Below are 26,265 nucleotides of genomic sequence, written 5' to 3' on the forward strand. Positions count from 1 at the left end.
CCTGCCAAATAAACAATTCCTTTCCTTTGTATCTGGTATGGAAATGCTGTCTGACTTGCACACTTTGTCTTTCTGATTTGAGTCTCACAGTCTGAGTAAGACTAACCTGACATTTTTTGACTACTTTAAGAAACAAAGAGCAAAAGAAAACAAGAAATACCCTGATAAGGGTAAGACATTTTCAGCTGAAAAGGTTTGTGTCAGTGCTTCTTGCATTCAGTTGCCACTCACAGAAAATGTTCCAGCTGTCAATGAGGACAAAAAAAAAAAAAAAAATACTCAAAAGCACAAAGATTTCTTTCTCAGCAACATCAGGGAACAGAATTGGATAGGGAAAGGGTTGTGACATCAGTATTAACCAACCATGTACCCCTGCAAATTCAACATCAGAGGCTTTGTTCAATGCAGAATGGATTGGAGGTGGTGTGTCCTCAGTGACAATAAAATCAATTGCATACTTTTTAAAACAATCAAAGGAAAAAGCAACAATGCTGTCTTGAACTCAGCTCTCTGTACCAGAGGAAAAGCAGAACACAAAAAATTACCTGAGATTCTCATCCCTGTACTTCCAGACCTTTAAAAATGGAAGAGTGAGCTAATTTTAGCGTAAGGTTTTTTATTCTTTTGTCTAATCATTTGCCTGTCCCTCCAAAAAGGCTTCTCACTTGAATGTGTCATCGCCTGAACAGTGTGAAATTTTGAGGCACTATAGAAAAGTGAACTTTACTGCGCTGTTACTTTCTGTCAGCCCAGTAACATGATTGTACTGACAGAGAATCTGTATCAAAGTGACACTGCGCTTCAAAAGCACCTCCTTCATGTGGGCCCTGCAACCTAGAACAAATCTTGCTGGTAGGATGGGTTTTAAGAAGAAGTATCATTTTATTAAGGATTCTGGTTCTGTCTGCTATGCAGAAGAGCTCACTCCTTGATTTGCAATGATTGCAGTGACAATCAGTGACTGCAGTGACAAGGGAAGCATAGAGATCTGGATGCAGGTCTCTGCTGAGGAAGAACTGACAGAATTGCCTCATTATATTAATCATTAGAGATGAATTTATCATGCAGGTTCCTTCAGCATTATTTATTTATTTATTTATTTATTATTTTTTATTAGTTAAACATTGCTCTTCATTTAAACAAAAAAACCAAAACAAACAAAAAACACCAACCAACAAACAAACTCATTTTAACTGAAAAATCCAACACCTTGGTGCAAAAAAATGTTTCAGACATAGGGACCACAAACCCATCAAGTTCTGCTTCCTTCATCAGCACCAATCAAACTGAATAATACATTAAACTTGCTAAATTTCTGTTGCCCATTTCTGCTATGGACCCTCATCTGTGGTCTTTTTCTCAGTTATGGTGAAGTAGTCCCTGACTGCCAAATGACAAAGATGTTGAGTACATTAGTGTTTCAGCTTCTGTCTGATAGATGAGTGACTGACAGAATGATAAGCAATGTTTATTTATTCAGAGTTTCCACTGTAATGCCAGATGGTTCTGGGAGATAGAAAGTAATCTCTAGACCCCAACAAACATTGCCTCACATACTGTCACATTCAGTCTGAATTTAGCAAAAATTGGCAACATAAATTCCATGTGTTGAAGAAAAGTGTGTTATTAACTAAGTAATTTTTGCAAGGTTAGTCTGAGTCCTGGTCTCTCATTGGCACAACGAAAATGCAGACGACAAGTTCTTCATACACCAACATGGTGGCTGCTGCAGCCATGCAAGGGGAGACAGAGGGAAGGCCAGACCTGGTGCTTGTGCTCCTGCCTGCATCCCCAGGAGGGAGGACGTGATGGCAGACTGGTTTTGCAGGGGTCTGAAAAAAGCATAAGGTGCTTCCCTCATCAGGATGTGCCCTTGTGGTGGGATGAGGTTCAACAAATCCAAGTGCCGGGTCCTGCACTTTGGCCACAACAACCCCATGGGGAGCTCCAGGCTGGGCACAGAGTGGCTGAGAGCAGCCAGGCAGAAAGGGACCTGGGAGTCTGGATTGACAGGAAGCTGAACATGAGCCAGCAGTGTGCCCAGGTAGCCAAGAGGGCCAATGGCATCCTGGCCTGTATCAGGAACAGCGTGGCCAGCAGGTCCAAGGAAGTGATTCTGCCCCTGTACTCAGCACTGGTGAGGCCACACCTTGAGTCCTGTGTCCAGTTCTGGGCCCCCCAGTTCAGGAAGGATATCGAGGTCCTGGAGCAGGTCCAAAGGAGGGCAACCAGGCTGGTGAAGGGACTCGAGCACAGATCCTATGAGGAGAGGCTGAGGGAGCTGGGCCTGTTCAGCCTGGAGAAGAGGCAGCTCAGGGGAGAACTCATCACTGTCTACAACTCCCTGAAAGGAGGGTATAGCCAGGGGGGGGGTTGGTCTCTTTTCCCAGACGACTTTCAACAAGACAAGACAAGCCCCTGATACAAGAAAGACATAGAGCTCTTGGAGTAAGTCTAGAGGAAGGACATGAAGACGATATGAGGGCTTGAGCATCTCACCTGTGAGGACAGGCTAAGAGAGTTGGGGCTGTTCAGCCTGGAGAGGAGAAGGCTCCAAGGAGACCCTATACTGTCCTTTCACTACCTGAAGGGGCTACAGAAAAGCTGGAGAGGGACTTTTCAGAAGGGCATGTAGTGATTAGGACAAAGGGTTTAAGCTGGAAGAGAGTAGATTTAGGAAGACATTCTTTAGTATGAGGGTGGTGAGACACTGGCACACATTGCCCAGGCAAGTTGTGGCTATCCCCTCTCTGGAAGTTCTCTGGGCCAGTTTGGATGGGGCTTTGAGCAACCTGGTCTAGTGGGAGGTGTTCCTACCCGTGTTGGGTAGGAACCCAGCCTATCTATATGATCTTTTAGATCCCTTTCAACCAAAATCATTCTTTGAACTGATTCTGCAGTGCTGCAACATGCGTTCAACAGTGTTTGCCCCAACTTTCCAAGTTTACTTTTCTGCACGTCTCTTTGAGCAGGAAATCACAGTGATTACCAAAGAAATTATGAAGAAATGGAGTTTGTGGAGTAAGCAGCTCAGCTTGATGATGGATGTGTAGAAGGCAATGAAGTGTTGGTTAACACAGGCAACAAATAGCATTGGCTTGTCTCTGAGCAGAGCAGCACTGACTTCCTCTTCCTGGAATCACCACACCCATTACCTGGTTTATGTGCCACCCAAAGCTTTGACATCCTGCAGTTTGTAAACATTCCACTGCCAAGAGCTAATTACATGGTAATCTTTCTTTGAGTGGCACCTATAACAAATTATCTTTCAACAGAGACTATGTATTTCCCTGTAAGGTACTGTTTGTAAATCCATGTTTCACCTGGTGTTACGGCACCAGCATGTCTTTTCAGACCAATACCATTTTGCATGGAGAGCCAGAACACCCTTAAAACCTTCCTGATGAAATAAAAGCATAGGGATGCGAGAGTTTGGAGAGAAATGTTCAAGGTGTTTTAGCACATTCATGAGTTAGAAATGAAGGTAAAGTCCAAAGTTGATGGAAGCCAGTGGAAAAGTTCTTGTTATGACCAATAAATCTTTTAAGCATCAGACATACCATCATCAGTTACAGACATTTAGGTTCAGCTGTCAGTGGTCCTGAAGGTGCTTGTTCAGTTGTTCAGAGGCTCCTACAGGGATGGATAGCACTCTGCAATTGCCTGCTGAAACTCAGCCTTGGGAGTTCTTTCTCCTCTGGCATTTCTGGACCCCTCCTAAGTTCTCATGTACGCACATATGTATGTGCATGTGTGCACACATGCAGTGGTGCAGATAAGATCTCCATTTACACTGAAATTATTTTCCATAATTTAAAAAGAGCTTCCAGATTACCTAACCTGTTGCATGATTGATATACTAAATGTTGTCAGACACGGAGATTTTTCAAGGATTAGAAGGACCTAATCAAGTACAGTTTACTCAGTGTGCATTTACTTCCCTAATTAGTAGCTGAAAATCCACCCCTCTCTTTAAGATACATTTTGGGATTTTTTTTAATTATGTAGTCCTGTTGTCAGGGGAGTTAATGAATCCAGGTTTCATCCAGGCTGGCTTATCATTTGTCCTCACAGCACCTTGTGCTGTGGGGCAGCTGGGCAGAGGCAGTGTGAGATGCCAGACATTCTCTACAGTGAGTACAAGACACAGCTGGGCACAGCCACCTACTATACCAGAGATCTGCTGCCCAGGATACTTGCCCCTCCCTCCATAGCAACATTTTTTGGGGATTTTTTTTATTATTCTTACTCTCTCTAAGCATTGTCCCTGAAATCTATAGTAGTTAATTTATCTTCGAGGCTTTGACCCCTGCATCAAACAGGATTGAATCTGGCTGAAGAGTATTTAAGCTACTTGGGAAGGTGGAAAGGCAGACAGGCAGAATAGCTGCAGAATATGAATTTTCATTATAAAAAGAGGTGAAATTGTATATTTTAACATACTTGCCATTTTTTCCTATATTATTTATGTGGTAGAACATGTAGTTCCTAGCACTTATATGACAACAGTCTTAATCAATTTCAAATTCCAAACCATCATACAAAAAAAAAAAAAACCCAACATTTTTTCAAGATCTAGGTTAATAATGGTTTGTGGTGTGGTCTTTTAATTTTCTAAATGATTTACCAATAATATCTTTTTGTTTTAAATGCTAGAGCACTGTAGAAATCTTTCCAACAACATCATGTAAAACTCTCACGTTTTTATTTTCCCATCACATTTTAAATAATATGGCAGTATATTTATTATTAAAGTTTCATTTTACACTGTATGCCTGTGAGTGTATGTGGTTGGTAGTGTAAGAAGTTATCTGTTGTCATCAGTAGAATAAAATAGTGGCATCTACATGTTGGAATTTTGTCATGTTTTAGACTCTGCAGCTTGCTTTACTAGCAATGTATTGCTGCTCCAGGAAATCAGTCAATAAGACTTGAACATTTTTTGAACATTCTCTACTAAGAGAAGGAAATAGAGAAATAGGAGTGGCAAAGCTTTTGTTTTATTGGTCATGGTCTCTTCAGGTGAATTAGAAATCATGCTTGAATGAAAGCAAAAAAGCCAATGATATATGTAGGCTTGATGACCTAATAGTGCCATCAAAGGCGAAAGAAAATTGTAAAATCAGATGATTCACTGAATTCATAACTAAAAATCAGTTGGGCTAAAGGCTGTTGAATAAAGTAATTCTCCAAGAGCAGAAATACTGCGTTTGCACTGCTTTACAATGTTTACCTTTCCCCCATTCTGTACAAAACTATTAACTGATCTTTAATTAAGGGAGATAGTAAGATGACCTAAGGGAAGTGCAGAAAAGCCAATCTGTTTTAAATATTGATAACATTCTGCATAATAGTCAAGCTATGAAAAGCTCTTACCCTTTATAAGAGATAGCTATTAAATTTTACTAGGCCATAGTTATTTTATTTTTCAGGCTAATTACAAGATCGGGAACTGTGTGTGTAGTTGAATAAATTCAAATTGATATTTATTTTTTCATAAGCAGGCTTAGCAGCAGCAGTAATGCAATTTCTAGCCGCAGGATGTGTATTGAGGTCTAAATCAATCAATCAGTCTTAATAATGACTGAAAACAAAATTCAACTTTCAATATAACGGAGTTCTTGTTAAAAAAAGATTAATTTCCTGCCCCTTTTCTTACTAAAAACCCAAACCCATGTTTTATTCATACGCCTGAATATTTTTATATTTACTATTAGCATTAAGGTTTAATACATCTTGTCTCTCTGTTGTCAGATCATGAATCTTAGGTCCCCCAAATTCCCAGTTCAACTATTTATTCAGGAAAACTAAGTATTCTTAAATTACTCCGCAGGTTTATTTTGGTGGTGTTTTTTCTTTTTTTTAGTGACAGACCAGGTGATTAGATTGGTTGCACAGAACAATTTATTTTTGCAAGGCATCTTCTAACAGAAGTACTTGAGGATGTCATAAACCATACAGAAATCCACACATAAAAACAAAGGCAGAGTTTGAAGATAGGATATGTAATATGGATAGAAGCAATGATTACAAGTGGGTAAGGACACGGAAAGGCAAAACCCTATTTTAAAAGGATAATGACTGAGCAGAGAGAAGCTCGAAGGTTTTGAGAGGATAGAAAAACAACACTGGTGGCATTTGGAATACTGTAATAAGAATCACAGAAGTTGCACTTGAAATGTCAACACATCCACAGTGTTTTCCAACAAATAGCACCCAGACTTCAGAAACACTGCAAGCACCTAAATGTGAAGAGTTTGTGCTGGGACACAAATCCTGTACATTAAGTACAGGGTGAGACTGCTAGAAATTAGGGCTTAGTCATTGCTTTGTGCCTTTAAATCCTAATCTGTGTATTATGTAAAGTAATTTCTGTGTTTTCTGGGAGACCAGGAAGATTTGTGATTCTGGTTTTGCAGACAGAGGAAGGTGTAAGACCTTGGTTGTGCAAAGCTCACAAGCACACGTTTGCCTTTGCTGACTTCATCCGTGCCTGACTAAAATGACACCCTGGTGATTTCTTGGGTTTAGGCAGGTAGGAAGCATAACACTGTTAGTAATTCCAGGCTCAGTTTCCTCACATATACTCTGTCAGCTCCACCAGCCCAGCAAAGCCCCAATATTATGTTTCCGTGCAGAGGATGAGATTAAGAAATGCCTAATTCTCAGCTATAAGATCAGACGACTCACTGTGCCCATAATGGGTAAATAGGAAGGATAAACAGTGTGAAAAAGAAAGGTGTGAGAAGAGGCAAGCTATTCCCAGCAAAGAGAGCAGCTAATAGGAGCTAACAAAAGTTTTGCTGGTGGCTGGGAAGCCAGTGGGCCAGAGGAAACTGAGAGGCAGCAAAGTGAAGGAATATTTGAAAATACACATGCCTGTGTCTGGGATTTAAACATATATACAGATCAGCAATGGTTGTTGACACCATTCAAAGCTCAGTGAGGTCAGCACACTCCAGTAATATCTGTGGGTGCTGCACAGAGCCTTTGTGTTTCTCATTGGACTGTAAGGGCTCTGTCAGTGTTGAAATGTCTTCATCAACATTTTATATTTTACGTCTTGACCAGCTGCCAATTCTTGGTGGAGCTACATGTGAGTACATGTGAGGGAATGACAGAACTACCTACTGCAGTAGCTTCTGGCTGGTGATTTTCTCAAATGCTTTTGAAAGGCACAAATAAATCATGAAAGATTGAATTTCTCTGACATCTGGATTGCCTCAAAGAATTCTAATAAACCAAGAAGGAGGGATGTATGTTCAGAGTCACACAGGTTTGTTCTGGCAGAGGTTATTCTTCTTAAATAATGCAGTGATGAAGCAACACTTTAAGAGTATAGATGAAGAGATAAATAGATTTTTCAGGATTCTCACCTTAATTACCTATTCATCAACTATAACTGACCACCTAAATCACCACAGAAAACTTTTAGATGAAATGTCATGTCTCTTCCAAAAGCTCTCTCTCTCCCTGACAGTTTCTTATCCATACTGCCAGCCAACACTATAGAACCATAGAATTACAAAGGCTGGAAAAGACCTCTAAGATCAAATCCAACCTCCAACCCAACACCACCGTGCCATCTAAACCATATCCCAAAGCAGCTCTGAGGCAGGTATCTCCCCTAATTTTTCTTCAGTAAACCATTTATCTTTTGTAGGGCTTTGATTCTTCTTGTATTGGGCTGTTTATTTGCCATACTGAGGTCTTAGATTTTCAACTTCTGAGGTAGATAAATACCTCAGTATTGTGAGTTAGTGGCCTTCTGTGTAAGCATTTTATCTTTTATATTTGCTTTGGTACATTGTATCAAATGAAAAGCAAAACCTAAATGCCTATCTAGTCTCACTAAAGCCCTGCAACAGACACAAACCAATTCACTCTTCCTGTAGCATTATGCTATACACTGAAACTTGATTGACAATAATATTCTTTCAGAATATTCAGATCTTGCTCTGTACATCTCATAGGATCCTTTCTCTTGCTGTAATTAATTCTCTGCATCTGGCCAAAGATTGCATTTGTTATCTCCATGAGCATAAAGGGTCTATTAATATGTAAATTAGCAGGTTTTGGTTTTCTTGGATCAGAAGAACTTTTTTAACTTTTAATGATAAATTCACAATAGTGGTTTCTTTCAGTCGTTAGGAAGTACAGGTTTTGCTTATATTGAGCTACTGAATGCCAAAATAAAAATCCGATTTTATTATATCAGGGAAGATAAATGTTGGATGTCCTAGTTCCCTGCCAGTGGCTGTGAAGAGTTATCAGCTGAATATTGTGTAAATGTGTTGGAAATAGATGAATATAAGGTTTTAAATCCTGAACTTTGTAAAAAAAGAGCAATGTATGTACGAGCAGTCAGAATGATCCAAGTCACCTGCTTTGACTATGCTATGAACAGATTCTGTCTTTACATGTGCAGTTTCATCTCTTGGAGGTTTTTCAGACACACCACCCACCTAATCCAAATTTCCAGCAGTAGGTGTAGGACCCACAAACTCAAGGACCCAAAAACTCAGAAAAAAACCAGGCCCCATCCACAGTAGGCACCTAAAGAGGGTCAGTTGTTAGCAGGAACATAAGTCAATGGAGCCTCTTGGAAGTCAGTGGAGTTGTGCAGACACCAGCCACAGGTCTGACTCTTGGAAGGGACATTTTTGTGAGCGGTGAAAGGATACTTCATGAATGAAAAAAGTTCTTTCGTTGCCTGATTTCGATAAAGTGGAAACTTTAAGACTTATGTAAGAAAAAAAGCTGAAAATCCAGACAGCAATGCTTAGCCTGGAAACCTATTTGATACAAAGCTTTATGATTTCTAAAAGGATGTATCTGATCCTGCTGCATAGACGTGCAAAAATGTGTGTGGCTATAGCATATAACCTTCTCTACCAGCACATGATGACACGGAGAGTTGAGTTTCTACCTGAATACATTTGGTGAGGTCTCTTCTCTGGTGGGTTTTCTACAAACCTATAAATCCCACACTAATGGAGTATGGTTTGTACTGGTACCAGCTCCTCCAGTTCTGAACTGGGAACAGATGAAAACACTGGCCTGCTAGCAACAACATCAGACAGGTCAAAGAGTGCTCATGGCACACCTCAGCTTCAGCTCAGCAAAAGACCAAGGGCAAGGGAAGGGGCTGAAAGTGGATTCCTGCCATCAGCAGAAATTAGGGAGGCTGTCAGTGAGATAAATTGCTTGCTGGATCTGTTGTCACCTGTCTGGTGGGGAGAAGGGTTGGTGGAGGGGAGTCACAAAGACTGAGAAAAACATCTACAAAGAAAAAATCAGCAAATGTGATTATAATTGTACAAAATGTCTTTTTTTTTTTTTTTTCCCAAAAATAATTTTGACACATGCCTGTTCAGGTAACCTTGCAACTGGCATTCTGGGAAATTCAATGGGTAGAATTTTTTGTATAAGAAGTTCTCTGTTCTCAGAATCATTTTCCCATGTTTTAAAATCTATCCAAATTCACCCTCATGACTTTAGAATCTTGCCAAGACAAAATAATTTGGCCCAGTAGGAAGACTACATTTTACTAAATATTATCTAGGTCACAGACATGTCCAACTTTTTTCAGTCTTCATCATTTAGTTTGGAAGATGATTGCTGTAGGAGAGTATAAATAATACAGTCATTATAAACATTGTTAAGTGAAGACAGAAATTTCATTCATGGATGAATGAAAAATTTTTCTGAGTACTTCTATGTGATCATATACACTTCTGTTTCTTTCATATATTACACAAAGACACGTCTGCAGGACAGCTTTTTCCTTAGGCTATTTTCTTCCTCAGGGTATATTTCTGTATTATTTAACAGGTATTTTGCTCCATCTGTACAAGCAGCCCCACTGACATGGTTGAGAGTTAGCTGTTTCTGAGGCTTCTCTAACCCTGCATGTTGAAGCAGCCCTGGTAGCAGCACTATTGGGGGAAATAAATTGAACTCCACAGCTCACAGCTCTCCTACATATAGAATAGGAGACTGTGCTGTAGTATCTGGTCTACCAAAAGGGCTTGTGCTCAGCGGGTGCTGTTATTCACTTTCTTTAATTTGAGAGCTGTGACTACCAGTGCATGTCATGGCCTAAGGCAGCCCCACTATACCAAATATTGAATAAACCTTAACAGTAGGAATGCATCCTACTATGATGAAGGAATTTTTAGACCAAAGTTTATGTCCTCTTGCTCTACACCAAATAGCTCTAACCAGCACAAGCCTTGTGTTAGTTGGCTCTGATCTAAAGATTCAGAAAACCTGTGACAATTTGTACACTGACTTCTGGAGTCTTGTTCCTGCCATTTTCCCTAACTGTCTTCCCCTTTATTTCCTTCCTTGCTTGTTTTCCTCTCCAGAATATCTCTGCCTTTCAGCCCTTCCTCAAATTTTGGTTTCCCATGATCAGGGATGGTGTGTCTACCTACACCCACCCTCCCAGGGGACACTTGCTTTCTGAGAGGTGGAGAATCCTAAAATATCTGTTTAACATCACACAGTTTCTGTGCACTTATGTGTGTGCCTTATGTCTGTGTTGGATGACAAACAGATATTGCTGTCTACTGAAAGGTGATTCTGGTTTTCCTGTCCCCTCTAATAAGAGCTTGCCATTTGGCCCCAGCAGTTTCAATGGGATGCACTCTGTTTGGATGCTCTGGAGTATGGGATGGGAAGCTATAGAAATTAATGAAGTGCCTTTTTGCACTATTTCCAGGGTTGGAAAACATTTTGCTTTTACTCAGCTACCCTCAAAAGAGTAATAATTCAAGAAAGGTAGTGGAAATACAGACAAATGCATTTATTTATGACATTCAGTAGACAGGAGTTGCAAGTACTTAAGAAGACCAACTAAAGAAAACAGCATGCTTGAGGTGTGTTGTGATAACACAGAGCAGTCACATGGCAAGATGCTGTCAAAAGCTCTTGCATGGCCCCTGGTGAGCCAGGTCAGGAAGGTTACTGAACTGAAAACTAATACTAAAGTTAATCTAGCTAAAAAAAAATAGTATCTGTTTTTAGCCAGATCATCCACCAGAAGTGTCTCACCCTGGGCTTTAATTCACATGAATGTTAACAGAAGAGAAGGGTGGACAGCTGGGAGAGGATGAACAGCCCAGATTTCATCATCCTAAGCTGCTGAGCACAGTACCTGCATGTGCCTGTGTCACTGAAAAACACCTTTGTCATTTATACAAGTTTGTACAGGTAATTAAGTTAAATAAACATCAACACGGAGTAAAAATATCTGGTTCATTACTCGCATTTCGTTGGGACAGGATACAGTCATCTGCTCTGGAATGACTGCAGGTTTCAGGTAACTGAGCCTCAGACTTTTTCTTTTCAACATCCGGTAGTGGAGAGATGGAGAGCAATGTGTCAGCTGAGTGCACCACTTAGAAAGTTTTGACATTAAATAGAATTAAAGAAACATATTTTTTTGTACCATTAAATACAGCAGTTTCCGTAGTCTGTGGATCAGAGTGTGGGACTTGATAGAAACTTGCCAGCGCCAAAATGTATAGAATTATTTACCATAGCTCTGAAATTGTTCAAGCTTACTTAAAATCTTATTATAAAACAAAGTTACTGACTTTTATTTTTGTATGTCTTCTGGATCTCAAAGTCCTTATGTTCTTCTGCATGACCTCAGCATTGAAATAATAAAAGCTGGAATTGTGTTTTAAGTTAGGAAAAATTAAAAAAGTTGTGATCCTTCCATAATCCATTGACTAAAGGGATTTTGAGAACATCAACAAAGTTAGGCTTTCAACTAAATCCTAGTAGTTGGCTTACTAAATTAATATATATGTATATATATATGCATATGCATTTGTATATAGGTACATAACTGTAATAAAAAACCTTATTCCTTCCCTTACTGAAATTTACAGTTCTTGTGGAGTTTTAATTCCTGTAGGTCACATATGTAAACTCTGATAAAAACTGTCCATGAATATTTGAAATCACATCCTTTGATTAGTTCTTGATATTTTTGCTTAATTTTGAAGGGTTCCTTTGTTTTTATTTTGTCTGACATTACTCCTGTCTAACCAAGAAAACAGGAGCTTTAATATTAGTTAATTCTGAAGTGGCTCTGGAGCTGAACAAGGTTTCATGGAAGAGCAGATCTACAGCTGCTCTGGTGCCTGGAGAGAGGAAGAGAGGAAAAGTTATTTCCCTTGTGCTTGTTTCTTGGACCTTTTTGGTCCTGTCAGGAAAATTTTTCTTCGTTGTTAATTCAAATTAAGTGTCATGTCATTAGTTTTAAATCACCTCAGGAAAGAGGTAAAAAACAGCTATCTGTTGTATGTGCAACGTGCAGCAGCCTCGGTACCTGTTGAGTTTTGAGGATGGAAGTTCTTAGTCAAAGACTTATTTTAAAATTATTTATACTAGGAAATTTTCAAGTTCTAATATCTCAAGGTGAATAATTTGGAAAGCATTAAGAAGGTAGATGGGTGTGTACCATATCAGGAGAAGTGATAGCTGCACTTTATGTTTTTTCATGTTATAGTGCTTGTCACTAACACTATTTTTACAGCTGAGAAGACACCCCTATTTTTATGTTCTCATATTTCTTCAATTTGCAAGCATTTTCCTGTACTCTGCACATGTATGGAAGGATTGTCAGTTCCTAGTTTCTAGCAGGGTTTAATTCTCTGTGAAAGTGTTGGCTGAAACTTGTAGCTAGCGACATGTTAACAGTACAATGAAAATTAAATCCATTTTTGCCTTCCTTAGTGACCTCTGAAACCCTCTTGATTCCTGCAAAACCAGAAGGCTCTGTTTTTTCTGTGAGTTCTTTCACACAAAAATGTGAATGGTGGTATGAAAGAAATATATCTCCAGTCAACTCATATTACTTCAGCTTATTTGGAAAATAGAATGTTACTTATGGGTTGGCACTAAACTTACCTTGTTGAAAACTGGTTTTCCTTTTTAGTACGTTGACATAAAATTACGTAATATTTGTTGTGAAATACTTATTTCTCAATATAAGATGTTAAGTGAAGTTTTCATGACAACGTGCTGTGGGGAGCCGAACTTACTAACAATGAGAAAGATTTTCAAAGGTACAAATGACACTCAGGAGTTAGCTCTTGGACAGACAAGACATAGGTTGGTCCCAGTCCTCCATCACAAATCTGCTTTTGGGATGAAGTCTGCAGGTCTGGGAATGCGCTAATTTGGCACCTTTGCTGAATCCAGCAGAGCTGGGGTGACTGGGGCACTGGAGATCTGTTGTGCTATGGAGCAGTAATCATAGAATGGTTTGAGTTGAAAGGAACCTTAAAGATCATATAGCTCCACACCCCCTGCATGGGCAGGGACACCTCCCATTAGACCAGGTTGCTCAAAGTTCCATCCAACCTGGCCTTGAACACTTCCAGAAATGGGAATCCACAGCTTCCCTGGGCAACCTGTGCCAGTGTCTCACCACCCTCACAGTGAAGAATCTCTTCCTCATACCTAACCTAAATTTACCCTCTTTCAGCTTAAAGCCATTCCCCTTTGTCCTATCACTACATTTGAAGCAGCAAGAGCCAGATGTGAGGAGATAATGCTGTATGCTGGCCTGGAGCCTGCTGAGGCAGGAAATGGGGGGCAGAGTCAACCTCTCCCTGGAAGACAGTACATGGAAATTTCTCTCCCAAGTGAGAACCTAGGAGTTTGAACCCTCTCAGATCCCTGGCTTGTCATCCTAGGGCAGTGGTGACATCAGACTGAGCTAAGCATCTGGTGAAGAAGCAATGGCTTCTAGTAGTGATTTAAACCACAGATAAGACTGATATTTGAACCCGGATTGTGGCACTGTGGGGTTCTACATACCTTTGTTCCACAAAAGATGAACGGATGTCTTGCTTAGGTGTATCTGCTTGGATAAGTTCAGCTACCGCCTTTTGCCGGTACATCAACATTTCAGTGTTGATACAATTAAATAAAAATAGTCTATCGCCCACTGAAAAATGGATTTCCATTATCTTTAGTCATTTATTCAGGTAAATATAAGGACTGAACCTAGCTAGAATGACAAAATCAGAACAAGAAAGTAAAGCAAAATCTTTGTTCAAATCAGCAGTTCTGCATCCAAATACAGCTGCTGGGAAAAGAAAAGGAATGCTTAGCCAGAGTTTCATTTTGAGACTGGGTGTCAAGAGAGGGCAATTTGGTACATTCTGCCAATCTGACAGTAATTTGTCAGACATGTTACAGACCTGTACTACTGTCTTTGTTTGAGATGAGATGTCCTACTTTCTTGATTAAAATGAACTCCTGATTTGCAATTCTGAACTGAGATAATTGCCTCAGCAACATTCCAAACTGGGCTACAATTATGGAGTGGGCATGCATTAACAGTGGTAATTTAATTTGTGTGTCCATTTGTTACACAAGTAAAGAGTCTTTCAGGCATTACTGCTAGTGATATTTTTGCCTCTAATACATATTGGAGGCCAAATTCACAAGATATACTTTAATGAATAAAACATGAGAAAACCAATTCCTCTGTCTACTGAAACAAAGAAAACAAACATTGCCTTTGGGACACTATACAAAGAGAGATGCATTCAGGCTTGCACAGAACTGGCTTACCTAAGGAGGGGAGTGGAGCTGTCTGGGAAAAGTATTTCATTTCACTAGAACTGCCAGAATTCTGATGGAAAGTGGTCTTGATCGTCAGCTAATTGAGTGCTAACCAGCTTAGAAGAGGAGCTTATAATTAGCATCATAATGAAACTTGCACATGAGCACTTCCTCTCTTCCTCTGCTTCTTGTGCTCAAAAGAAAAATTGCCTCCAGTGGTTAATGACATCTATTTTTTTTTTTTTTTTAACAGATGGGGATTTTCAAAGGTGCTGAAGGGGATTTCTTGTTCACTTCTACAGAGAATTGCAGTGATGGATGGGCATCTGTCTCCCAGAAGCAAATGTAATGCCTGTTTCCCATAGAACACAACTTAGAAAGCTCTTGCTCGATTTCTTTTGAGTATTCTGGTTCAAACTGACTGGGTTTTTTATAGTTTCTGAGTTACATCGTTTTTTCACTTCAAAATGCATTCTGACATAGCTCAATATGACAGGTTCCACAGAGATTTTATAATTGCTTGTTTCAGTGATCTCATGCTGTCCAACCAATAGACACCATCCCAAACAAACTGAGAATTTTGCCCTCTGTCTCACTGATATCAGTGTAATTCACTCTACTCTTAGCTATCTATTTTGATAAACATTCAGTAGCTTCTGAAATCAGGGGTAGTTTTGCATAAGAAAAGGTTTTGAATGGATCTTCTACCTCCACCTGGTTCTGATGAGGGTAACAACTTTGGAGTATGGGCTTTAGATGGGAACTTGAGCTTAGAGGCAATAAAATAGCCAATGTATTAATGACTGGCTAAGTTCCCCACTCAAGTGCCTGAAGCAATGAGTCATTAACCCAACCATGTAATTAACTTGGACAAGAGACACATTGCATTTAAACTGATTATGGGAAAAAACCCAACCAACATATGCCAAGTAATAAAAAACTTTCAAGGATCTAGGCAAGGACAGAATAAGAAAGCAAGCAGAATTCAGTACATTTTACCCTGAAGGATACCTAAGTGCTTTGCAAGTGATATACAGGCAGTACTGATGAAATAAATCCACCTTGAGGTGAGATGCAATATGCACCTAGCAAAGAGGACATACACTACAATATGGGTAAAAAACATAAATAATAATTTTAACAATAGGGTGCATGGAAAAATCTGCATTCTATAAAGGACCCCTGGATCTTCTGAGTAGATGGAATCTCTGGTTTTATGTCTTTCAGAACATCCCAATTAGAGAAAAGTATATGATATCCCATATTAAAGGATAGGAGTAGTGTTATTATAGTCAATAGGGTCTGTGAAGGTGCCTATGTAGCAATAACAGAGAGGAAATCAGTTGCTGCTGACAGAACAAACACAAGGTGCCCTATATTGCTTCTTGCCTTTGTTTCCAGCTCCACAGCTGTAATTAGTGAGTCTTGTAAAGCAGTGAGGTATTTTCTCTAGTAGAAGATATTTACTTTTGTCAAATACTGGCTATTTCCAAGGAAAGCACAGAGGGATAATGTCTTCTCTCAGATAGGAGGCTTAGTTATGCATTGCAGTGAGAGTGAGACATCATGTGAGCCCTTCATTACCTGGCTATCATAAAGACACTACCTTTCTTATTCTAATTGGCCTGTGTGGACACACGGATGGATCTGATTTTATAATTTTTCACTTTTCCTTCATTTCATAGAATCATAGAATAGGCTGGGTTGGAAGGGACCTCAGAGATCATCGAGTCCAACCCTTGAACAACTACCGCCACAGTCACTAGACCATGGCACTGAGTGCCATATCGAGTCGCTTTTTAAATGTCTCCAGGGACGAAGAGTCCACCACCTCCCCAGGCAGCCCGTTCCAATGTCTGATCACCCTTTCCGTGAAAAAATTCTTTCTCATTGGAAATCTCATATTGCAGAAGAGGGTGATCTCCAGAGTATGATGATGCTGTGATGAGTCTCCATTCCTCCATGCAGGAGTTGTCTGTGGGTGAGGGCCAGCTTGGACTCTATGATGTCTTAGTCCAGCCTCTCGGAAGCAGTAGGTCAGTTTAACTAAACTGGGCATATATCACCCACCAGGCACAAAAATGCCTTTCTTCATGCCAGATTCGCTCACGGGCTGAGCATACAGGCACCTCTGACCACTCCTGGAACTTCATGGCCCAATATACTACACATATGTGTCTGATGGCAGCTCCCCCTCTCGTGGTGCTCAGAGACCAACCAGAGACCCGCTCCTTCCCTATCTCCTCTGGGCACTCAGGAGAGAGATGCTCCTTCCCACCTGGGCATTCTGCAGATCTTTGGGTGAGCTGTGGAAGAACAAGACAGTGAATTCTGATCTCACTGTGCCAAACATCTCCTTCTGGACTGAGGGATGTGAACCACTTGGTCAAAATCCCACAACACTGAGCTTCCAGGAAAGTAAAGGATGCAGCCACCATCTCATTTCTCGTTTCTGTAATTACAATACTTTATTTTTTGACAAGACTGGAAAACAAAATGCCCCAATTAATGGTAATTTCTCTACACCTGTTTGTAAAACTCGCTGCATTACAACTTTTCCCAGTGGTAGGATAACTGGCTCAATTTTCCTTGTTGAGATATGCTGTAAGCCTTTGGCTTCATAGTTTATCCACTCTGAAACTGAATTACTGTCTCATTAAAGTGTCAGTGTTAGCACTTTAGAGAAGTACCAAAAATAAAAATGGCCATAGAAACAATCATATTGCTTAGTTATAACATTATTTCCAGCACTTTCAAAATAACAATAATATAAAGGAAGTGACATTTGTTAACAACTTCTGTGAATATATATTTTTGCATATATGTATACGTACTGCATTCAAGGGAAACTGAATATGACAACAGTGGAAGAAAAAAATATTCATGACTTGGAAATGCAGCCTTATTTACAAGGGAAGCCAGAGTATTTTCTGTGCACTAGTGTTGGATGGCCATCTCAAAACCCACCTTAAGCACACACAGCCTCCTCAGGTTGGTGTCTGAGGTTTGCTACTGTATCCTAGCACCTGTGTTTTGAAACAGCTTGGGTAAGAGGGAGAGGAGATAGTCCACAGTCTTCACAAAAAGCAAATTTCTGCCACAGGAATTACATTTATTTGCATTATATCCATTTAAACCTGGTTTCATCCAGGTGAGCAGTGAAACTGCCAATAATTTCTATGTTTCTCCTTGGGATTACGTGGGAAGGTGAAATGGTGTCTTTTAGAAGTACTGCCTCCAAATCACAGCCCACGTACTCACATTTCTCTGCTGATGCACAACTGCTAGCAATTTCGGTCAAGGTCAGAATAAAACCCTCTGTAATCTTTCTGCCAACATCCAAGGCTTTAGACTAAGCACACATAGTTAAAATTGTATCATATGAAGGAAGCCAATAATTTCTGCTGCTTGAACGTAGGGAGCAGGGTTGCTATTAACAAGTAAAGTATAAAGGGCTGGTATAAAGCAGATGTTAAGTATTGTTTTGATACCATCTACATAGTTATTGTTAACCAGCTTTTTTTTTTTTTTATATATAATTATACATAAACAAAATGAACAAAGAAGAATAAAAATAAATTTTGAAGTTACGTCTGTTAAAATCAGTCTGATTCTCAGAAAATTCCTGGAAACATGTACAATTTCAGTAGATGAAATAGCAGACCTCTGCCAAAGAACAGAGATATTTTTATTTGCAAGAGATAGATACTGACAGTTCTTAGTAGAAAGCAACAATTAAAGTCATCCTTTTTTTTAAGTCCTAAGAACTAATAGTCTTGCAGACAATGATCCAATGATATCTTTACTAGGGTTGATTATTGTGTAAGTTACATTTACCTGATTGCCCCAGGAGAAACCAAAGAGTGTCAATTATGGCTATTGGCAAACTCTGGTTTGGATATGCCAAGACACCAGGAATAAACACACCTAGGAAATATTTATTCAGAAAAAACTGTATATATTCAGAAATCACTTGTCTGATGCACTAATGATCTGTGCATCCGTTTGTTACCAGGCTTCCATTTCCCTGACAGGGATGAAATTTCACATCCTCCTTGCAGAAATATTAGGGTTATTTTCTGTGATCTGCATTATACTGAAACTGAGATTATAGCAAGTGATCCTGATATAAAAGCTCAGTTTGAGGAAACAGGAGTGCAATGGGAGAAGTGTTTATTTTCTTTCAAGAATTACCGTGAACCAGAAGTTCAAGATGGACTAGGCACAATCTCTGTAAAACTCAGAGAAATCTGTCACACTCTTGAAGGGTCTTGCCTTCCAAGATGTCCTTGCACTTTTTTCCATAACACAGTGCTTTGATTATTCGATTTGGATTTTGGGTGTGTTTCTTAAGGGAAGACACCTATTAGGGCCACTTTTTTTCTAGTGACCCAATGTTATCCATCTCTGGACATTAGTGAGGCTGCACTGATATTTCTACAACAGTTGTTGTATAAATGTATAACCTGAACTATTATGTGGTGTGAAGGTATTTTAGCTGGATCTGGAAGCAGATGCCTTTTTTTAAAAAAAAAAAAATGACCTTGTCAAATGTGGCTTGATGCTGGTTTGCCCAGTGCTTGTGTTTCTTTCTAGGATAAGAAGAAACAGTGAACAACCAGTTTAACACAGAAACTCTAAAAAATACCTTTTAACTTCTAGCTTGCAAGAAGAATTGTTTTTCCTTTGCCAGGATAAGAATCCCTAGATAAACCTGCAATTTATCACCTCTGGGAGGGATGACTGTCATTCACTTTATTTCAGAGCCGAATGAGAAGGCAATGCACATCCCCTGGGTTGGTTTGGAGGGCAGTTGTCTCCTGCCTCCATGGTTTGTGCTGCTGTAGGCATGTAGAGCCACAGCTGAGCCTCTTCTCTGGCTTCTTATTCTCTACCATTGTGATGGTCTTCTGCAGTCTTAATCTCCTTTTGTGTCTGGCATATATGTGCCAGCAATTGAAGTTCAAAGTACACTTGGCAGGAAGAGGGATTAGCACCGGTATGTGCCTCTGGGGGAAATATCCAGCACTGCCCCAAGCACTTCATGCCAAAGCAAGAAATTGCCTCTACAAGAGGGTTGTCCTGGGACCTGGTCACAGATGGATCTGGAAGCCAGGATCCCCTTATTGTCCCAGTTGGAAGACATCACTGGGAGTGGTTTCTCAGCTCTGTGAAAACATACCTCCCCCTTATTCAGGGTTCATAAAAGCAACAATTACATTTAAATAATAATTGTAGCTTCTTATAGTGGTAATGCTGAGTTTAAGTCCTAGAAAATTAGTAAGTGTAGATTAACAGGCAAAGCATAAGGTCCATTGCAAAAGTACACTGCTGATGCAAGAGTAATCACATCTTCTGCAGACACCTGGGAAAATACAGGTTATGAAGAGTAGGAGAAAACTTATGGCAGATGAGATGGGGTGTTCTCACTCCACCTGAAGGAAGTTCCTAAGCAAGACAGGTTGACAATTTTTAAGCAGCACTGCACATTGCTCATTTTTTACTGTAGATATAACAGACCAAATATTGGTGCCCCTCTATTCCACCAGGAAAACTGCCACCAACCCAAATCAAACACTGCTTGCAACTAAGAACACAAATCAAATATTTGTCTATATGAGAATGAAAATATGAAAAATTAACTCCCTCAATGTAGTTCAAAGTGAGCTTTTACCCCAAAGGTAAGAAATGCTAGAGGCTCGAGCTCATAAATTTATGAATAATTTAGTTATTACTGTTGATTTGACATAGGAGATGCTGGAATACGACAGTATAGGTGGCAAAGTAAAACAAATTACCAAGGAAATCTGTCATTCCAGATATTAAAAAAAATGGTATCACATTATCGGTTATATTCAATTTGCATGAAGTACATTTGGTAAAAAAGCACCCTCAAACTACAGGCATCTCAGGTAAAAGCAAAAAGAAAGCAAGACTTAAGGAATAGGAAACCAGTAATCACATTGATGAATTCACATTTCAGAATGACTTTGACTTATTGCCATATCCCCATCAGAATAAAAATTCAAGTTACTATTCCAAAAGCATACATAGTATTGCGAACTTAATGAAGTTAGTCTTGCAAGCAGTAACAGACATACTAAAGTACTTCAAGAAGTGCAAAATTTTTGACAGTTTGCATGTGTAATGAGCAATTATTGAGTGCACAATAACCAAAATACATTAGCAGTGCAAACTGGATGAATATATGCTAAGGTAAACACCATCACTTCTAAATGCAAATGTTTGATACTTGTTTGCAAAAGGTCATGCTAATCTGCAGTGCAGGGACACATCATATAAGAATTGAGGTAAACAGTTCTAATGATTACCAAAATCAATATATTTTCACTCATCCCTCTGAAGTTCAGAGACTGGTGGAAAATGTGGGATTCTGTGCTGAGCAAGAAGGTAACCAGTGACAGCTACCAAGTTGTTCGTTTCTGCCAAGGAGATGTGGTTGGGATTTGTGTAATGGGCTGAGACATAGGAACAAATCCCACTCTAGCCATCAAATATGAAGGTTTAAGTTTTTAATTCTCCCAGACTTCATTCCCATGGCTTTCAAGAGGTGTGTGACAAGACACGAGTAAGTGAAATGCTGCTGTGGGCTTTTTCTAAAAAAGAAAATATTTTCTTGCCTTTTGTTGAAAAACAAAAGCACTCATTTATTTGAAATATCTGTCATTTTATCTCCACTGTTACTAGGAAATGGAGGTGGGAAAGAAGAGGAAGAAAAACAGCTGACTGGTTCATCAGAAGAGGCTTTGATCTGAATTTAAAAAAGAATAAGCAGAGGTCATGTACTCTGTATGGAGAGACAGACTGGGTCTAGGCTGGCACAGAGGCAGATATCAGCTGTTGCTAATGGTGCTGGGGCCAGCTCATATGTTGTTATTCTGCTATATTGCAAGCGTATTATGATTTCATAGTTGGAATGCTAAAAAAAAAAGTGCTTAATCTTTTATAGAACAATGAGCAGATAATTAGAGAAACCAGAAACATTTGTAATTAGAAAAGCTTGTTTTAAAAAGAGCTCAGCAGCAGTTCTGTCAACCAGTTGGCAACCTCTGGAAATTACTAAATGGTGTTTCTTTAATGCTGCTCTGTAAAAATCCTGCTTTGTTTCATTCAGCTCTTTGCCTGACTGACAGTGGAGCCTCAATTAAACCTTGATTAGACTAAAGGATGACACTTTTTTTGTGTGGAAATCTGTGTCTTGGTGGTAGATGTAAAAAAACCCCAATATTGTAGTGGGTTTTTATGTTTCCCAAAATACCTGTTGAAATAATATTTTTTCCAAGTACATTATTCGTACTTGTTTCAAAGGCCACTGAAAAAGGTAATAGAAAGCAAAGTCAGAATAATGCCACAGAGCAAAGGGAGGACCAGTTTTCTCAAGCTAAAACAAAATTTCTGTAGTGGAGCTTGGAACAAGAATTCCTTCTCTGCTGTAAGCCCATATACAACCTACATTTTGCTGGCATTCTGTCTTTTTGACCAGAGACAAAGGCTCTGTTTTTAGGAAGCATTTTTTCATATGCTGTGCATTTAAGCTCACTTTAAACAAAGAGAGAACATTAAATGTGACTGGAAAAAAATAATCATTGAACTGAACAGAAACATGTTCTTAAATCTCTCTTGGATTTCTCTGACTGCTACTTCATAGCCAAAAGCTCTAATAATATTTTTGTTTATGACCCCCACCTCACTCCAAAAAAGCCCCTTATCAGCATTCTTTGTAGAAAAAAGAAAGCAGCATAGATTTCTCTTAGGCGTTTACTGGTTTTGTTGCTCCATTTAACTTTTTAAAGAAGCAATATACAGATTGTCAGCTCGTTTTTAATTTTGTCTACTTCAGATATTGGTTCGCTATATAATTTTCTTCAGCACAGACACTGTAAATTTGATGGAAAATCATCTGTGAGATACACAGAATGCTACAGCACGGGAAAAATCAGAGTGGTACTACTAAATACTTCAGGGGATGTCTTTTGCATGCGTAGTTATAAAAATTAAGTCTCAGCAAGAAAAATTTGAAATGGCACACAACTGAAACCATCTTACAAATTACTCACATCCCCATTTTGCCACAAATTTTATTTTTGCTTACACAGAACTTACCAAGCACAGTGTACAAAACCAGCATTAAATTGAATGAGTCATGGAGAATTCAGGGAGGAACTTTCCCAATACTGCAGGAGAACTGATGAGCCTTCGGGTTTATTTTTGATTTGGTTTATAGCAGTCTAGATGCCACTGCCCATTTTTCTGTGTATGTGCTGGAAGTGTAAGTAAGAGACAGTTTTAGCCCAACCTGTTTATAGTTGCAGTTTCAGACAAGGAACACCAAATACAACAGAAAGGAGGCATATGAATTAGCAGGGAGGGAGCGGATGAGGCAACAGAGACACTTGTGTAGAGTAGCAAAGTCAAAGCTGTCCTGGTTCAAGGCAAAGCAGATGCCTAATCATTATTTGTACCCTATGACCTGAAGGAGAGGTTAAAGAACGGTGAATGAGGGACCAAAGGCTATTGAAATGCAATTATCTTTACACTAGTTTTAATCTGCACACTTTAATCTGCATAAGCTTTCTAGCTAGTCCATCAGCACTTTGCAAGGCAGGGTCAGACTTACTGGTTGGGTAACACAGCCAAATTAGAAAAAAGGGGCAGAGAGACCGTGCTGGAGTAAAGGCATCATCTTACCTCCTTTAGCTGGGTCTGAGGTAGGATTTTTTGTTTCCCCCTCTGCTCTTGAGGATCCTGGTACCATGAGGGGGAATCTTTGACGCCCATGGGCAGCTGTAATACACATTTGTCTGCAAGAGCAGAGGAACACCAAGGGAGGCCAAACACCAGCAGATACTGTCCCAAGGAGGACAGTGATCAGGTTGAAACCATTTCAGGCAGGTCAGGTGGCATGGCCAAAGGACACAGATAGGCACAGTTCTGTACAGACTGGAGATGAGCTGGGTCCTGCATGTGGGCTGCTCTCTCTTATCAATGCAATTCCAGATGCAGAATGAAAATGTGACACGGGGAAAGATTTCTGCCTGTTGAGAACTGGTGTGGAAATGCTGTTTCCAGCTGCCACAGTTGTCACAGAACTCATCACTTGCTCTTTCTATGTTCCCTTTTGGGAAGATTTTGTTTTCCACCTTCATCCTTGCAGAAATTAGAACTCTGTGGTCATGCTAGACACATAAATGTATCTGTCAGTGTCCCCTAACAAATACTGAAACTACTAGCCAATTTCAACCAAATCTGACAGGGTTTTTTTAAGTTTAATTCTCAGTGGCTGGGTAGACAGAGAAGCTCTTAATTTTTTTTTTTTTTTTTTTTTTTAAGAAAGGCAGCAATATTAGATCAGCTGTGTTATTCCACAACAGTTAGTCCATATAAGTGACTTAATGAATACTCCAGTTACAGGGAGGTTTTTTTATCAGAGCTGGTTTTTAAGTTCCAGGAAATACAAGCATGTCACAGGAGTTCATCTGGAAGCAGGCTTCATTAATTTAGGTACTTACGGGACTACTTATTTTCTTCACTGACTCACTGTTGCTTGTAAATTGAGAAGTGTTATGGTTTCAGAGTGCCCTAGGACAGCAAAAAAAAAAAAAAAAAAGACATCTGAAGCCCTGGAAAGTCATGAGCTGGACACATTAGGCATTCTGCAAAATTGTCATGAACAGGACAGTCAGTGGCACACTGAATTGTGAAGCTGTGACCTGACCAGAAAAATGAAAAGATGCTAAACTTCACTAGGTCATCTGCAAAAAATTCCATAAGCTAAAGATCTTGAAGAATAACTTACAAAAATCATAACTTTTTTTCAGACACAGCCACAACTGTGAGATGTGAAGACCTGATAGACAGCAAGGACATAAAAGGAATGAGTTCTCAAGTAAGATAAACAGATAAATGAAATTATCTTTCTGCATTTGTTTACCATGGAGAAGCTCAAGGCATTTCCCAGGCTGAAAGCCTTTGCAGAGGATGAAGCAGAGGCTCTGCCTCAAATAAGAACGTTGGACAAGACCAGAAATCAAATAGATGAAAAAAGCAGAAAAATCTCTTCGACCAGGTGGAGTTTCTGTGGAAGTTAATGACCAAACTGTTATGTGAAAAGGCTTGCATGTGGCAATCTCCATACCACAGAACTGTAGGGTGGCCAGCAAGTCCCAGTGCAAGAGGGGGATGTGATGACAAAGCCTGACACCTACCTCAGGCAACCCCATCAAGATAGGCCAAAAAGGATCAGGGAGTGAAAAAATACACATTGGGTATTGGAAAAGCTCAGCAGAGCTTTGGCAAAGGGAACTCAGGCCTTACAAAGCTTTTGGATGGGGAAGGAGCCAGTGAGCATGTAGACCAGGAACAGCCTGCTGAGGAGGCTGGCACAGATTTACAATGAGAACAAGTTTCCTTGCCAGATGCTCTTCAAGAAGCCAAGCAGCCACTGGATGGGAGGGGAAGTTTGCATGCCTGGAGATCCATTGAAAAATACAGGAAACCAAATGGTAGGAGCAAGTGGCTGGCTTCACTCTAGCAGAAGGTCATCAGTGGAGCAGTTCCTAAATTGGATGGAAAAGAAACAAAAAAAGAGATGGGAAAAGTTGCTGATACTGGTAGCTAGTTTTATAGTAGTGATACAAATATTTACATCCTGGAAAGCTCCAATGTTACATTCTTCCATAACTGCCAAATTACATTGAGCATACCTAAATGTCCCATAAGCCAAAACAAAGGCTTTTGAGGTACAATATTTTGTCCTTTCTCCAAGACAGAGCAGTCTAGCTTGGAGGACTATACAACAGGTGCTACGGAAGTGTAGTAAGTAGAGACTTAGTGCTCCAGGGTGTAGAGAAGAAGAAATACTGGTTTTAGTGTGTGAGAACCAGCAGGATTATAACATATTGTGAAGATGGCTTTCAAATTATAGAATTTTAACAAGCATAGGCTGAAAGGGACTTCCCAGAGGTCACCTGATCCAGCATCCTCCTCAACACCAGATCACATAGGGTGCCTTTCTCTAACTGTATCTAGAAAGATGGATATTCTAAAACTCCTCCATTTCAGTTCTATGCTACTTCTATCAGTGAAAAAATAAAAATGACAGAAAGATGGCTGCAGTAATTATTTCTACTCACTTTGTGGTCCTTGAAGAATCTCATATTTAAGCACTTATTTGCAATGCTGAAGGCTAGAACCAGAATTCTCCTTCAGAAAAACCTTCAGCTATTCCTGCAGAGAGGTGACTTCAAAAGCTGAGAAACACTATTGTGACCGCGAGACTCATGAAAAGTTGCGAGACGTTGAAACGCCACTTTTATCAACCATTATTTTTATTCATACTTAACTGAAGCTATGTAAGTCTGGTAGAAACCTCTGCTGTTCTAAAACAGCCTGATCTAGAATTTCACCTCTAAAGCCTCACCAGACAGACAGATGATGAATGACTGACAGATACCTCATATCACAAGTAACACAGTGCTGGCGTTGTATTAAAATAGTCTTGAGTTTTAAAGAGCCTTTTCCAAACATCAAGACAGTGGTTTATAGCTAAAATTATACCAATACAAATTAAATATTTGCATGACAAAGGTGACTTTAATTAAAAAGCTTTGGTATGATTTAGACCTCAGCCATGAAAATAGTTATTGAAGA

The sequence above is a fragment of the Heliangelus exortis genome, chromosome 1 (assembly GCF_036169615.1).
Source record: "Heliangelus exortis chromosome 1, bHelExo1.hap1, whole genome shotgun sequence".
Taxonomy (NCBI): domain Eukaryota; kingdom Metazoa; phylum Chordata; class Aves; order Apodiformes; family Trochilidae; genus Heliangelus; species Heliangelus exortis.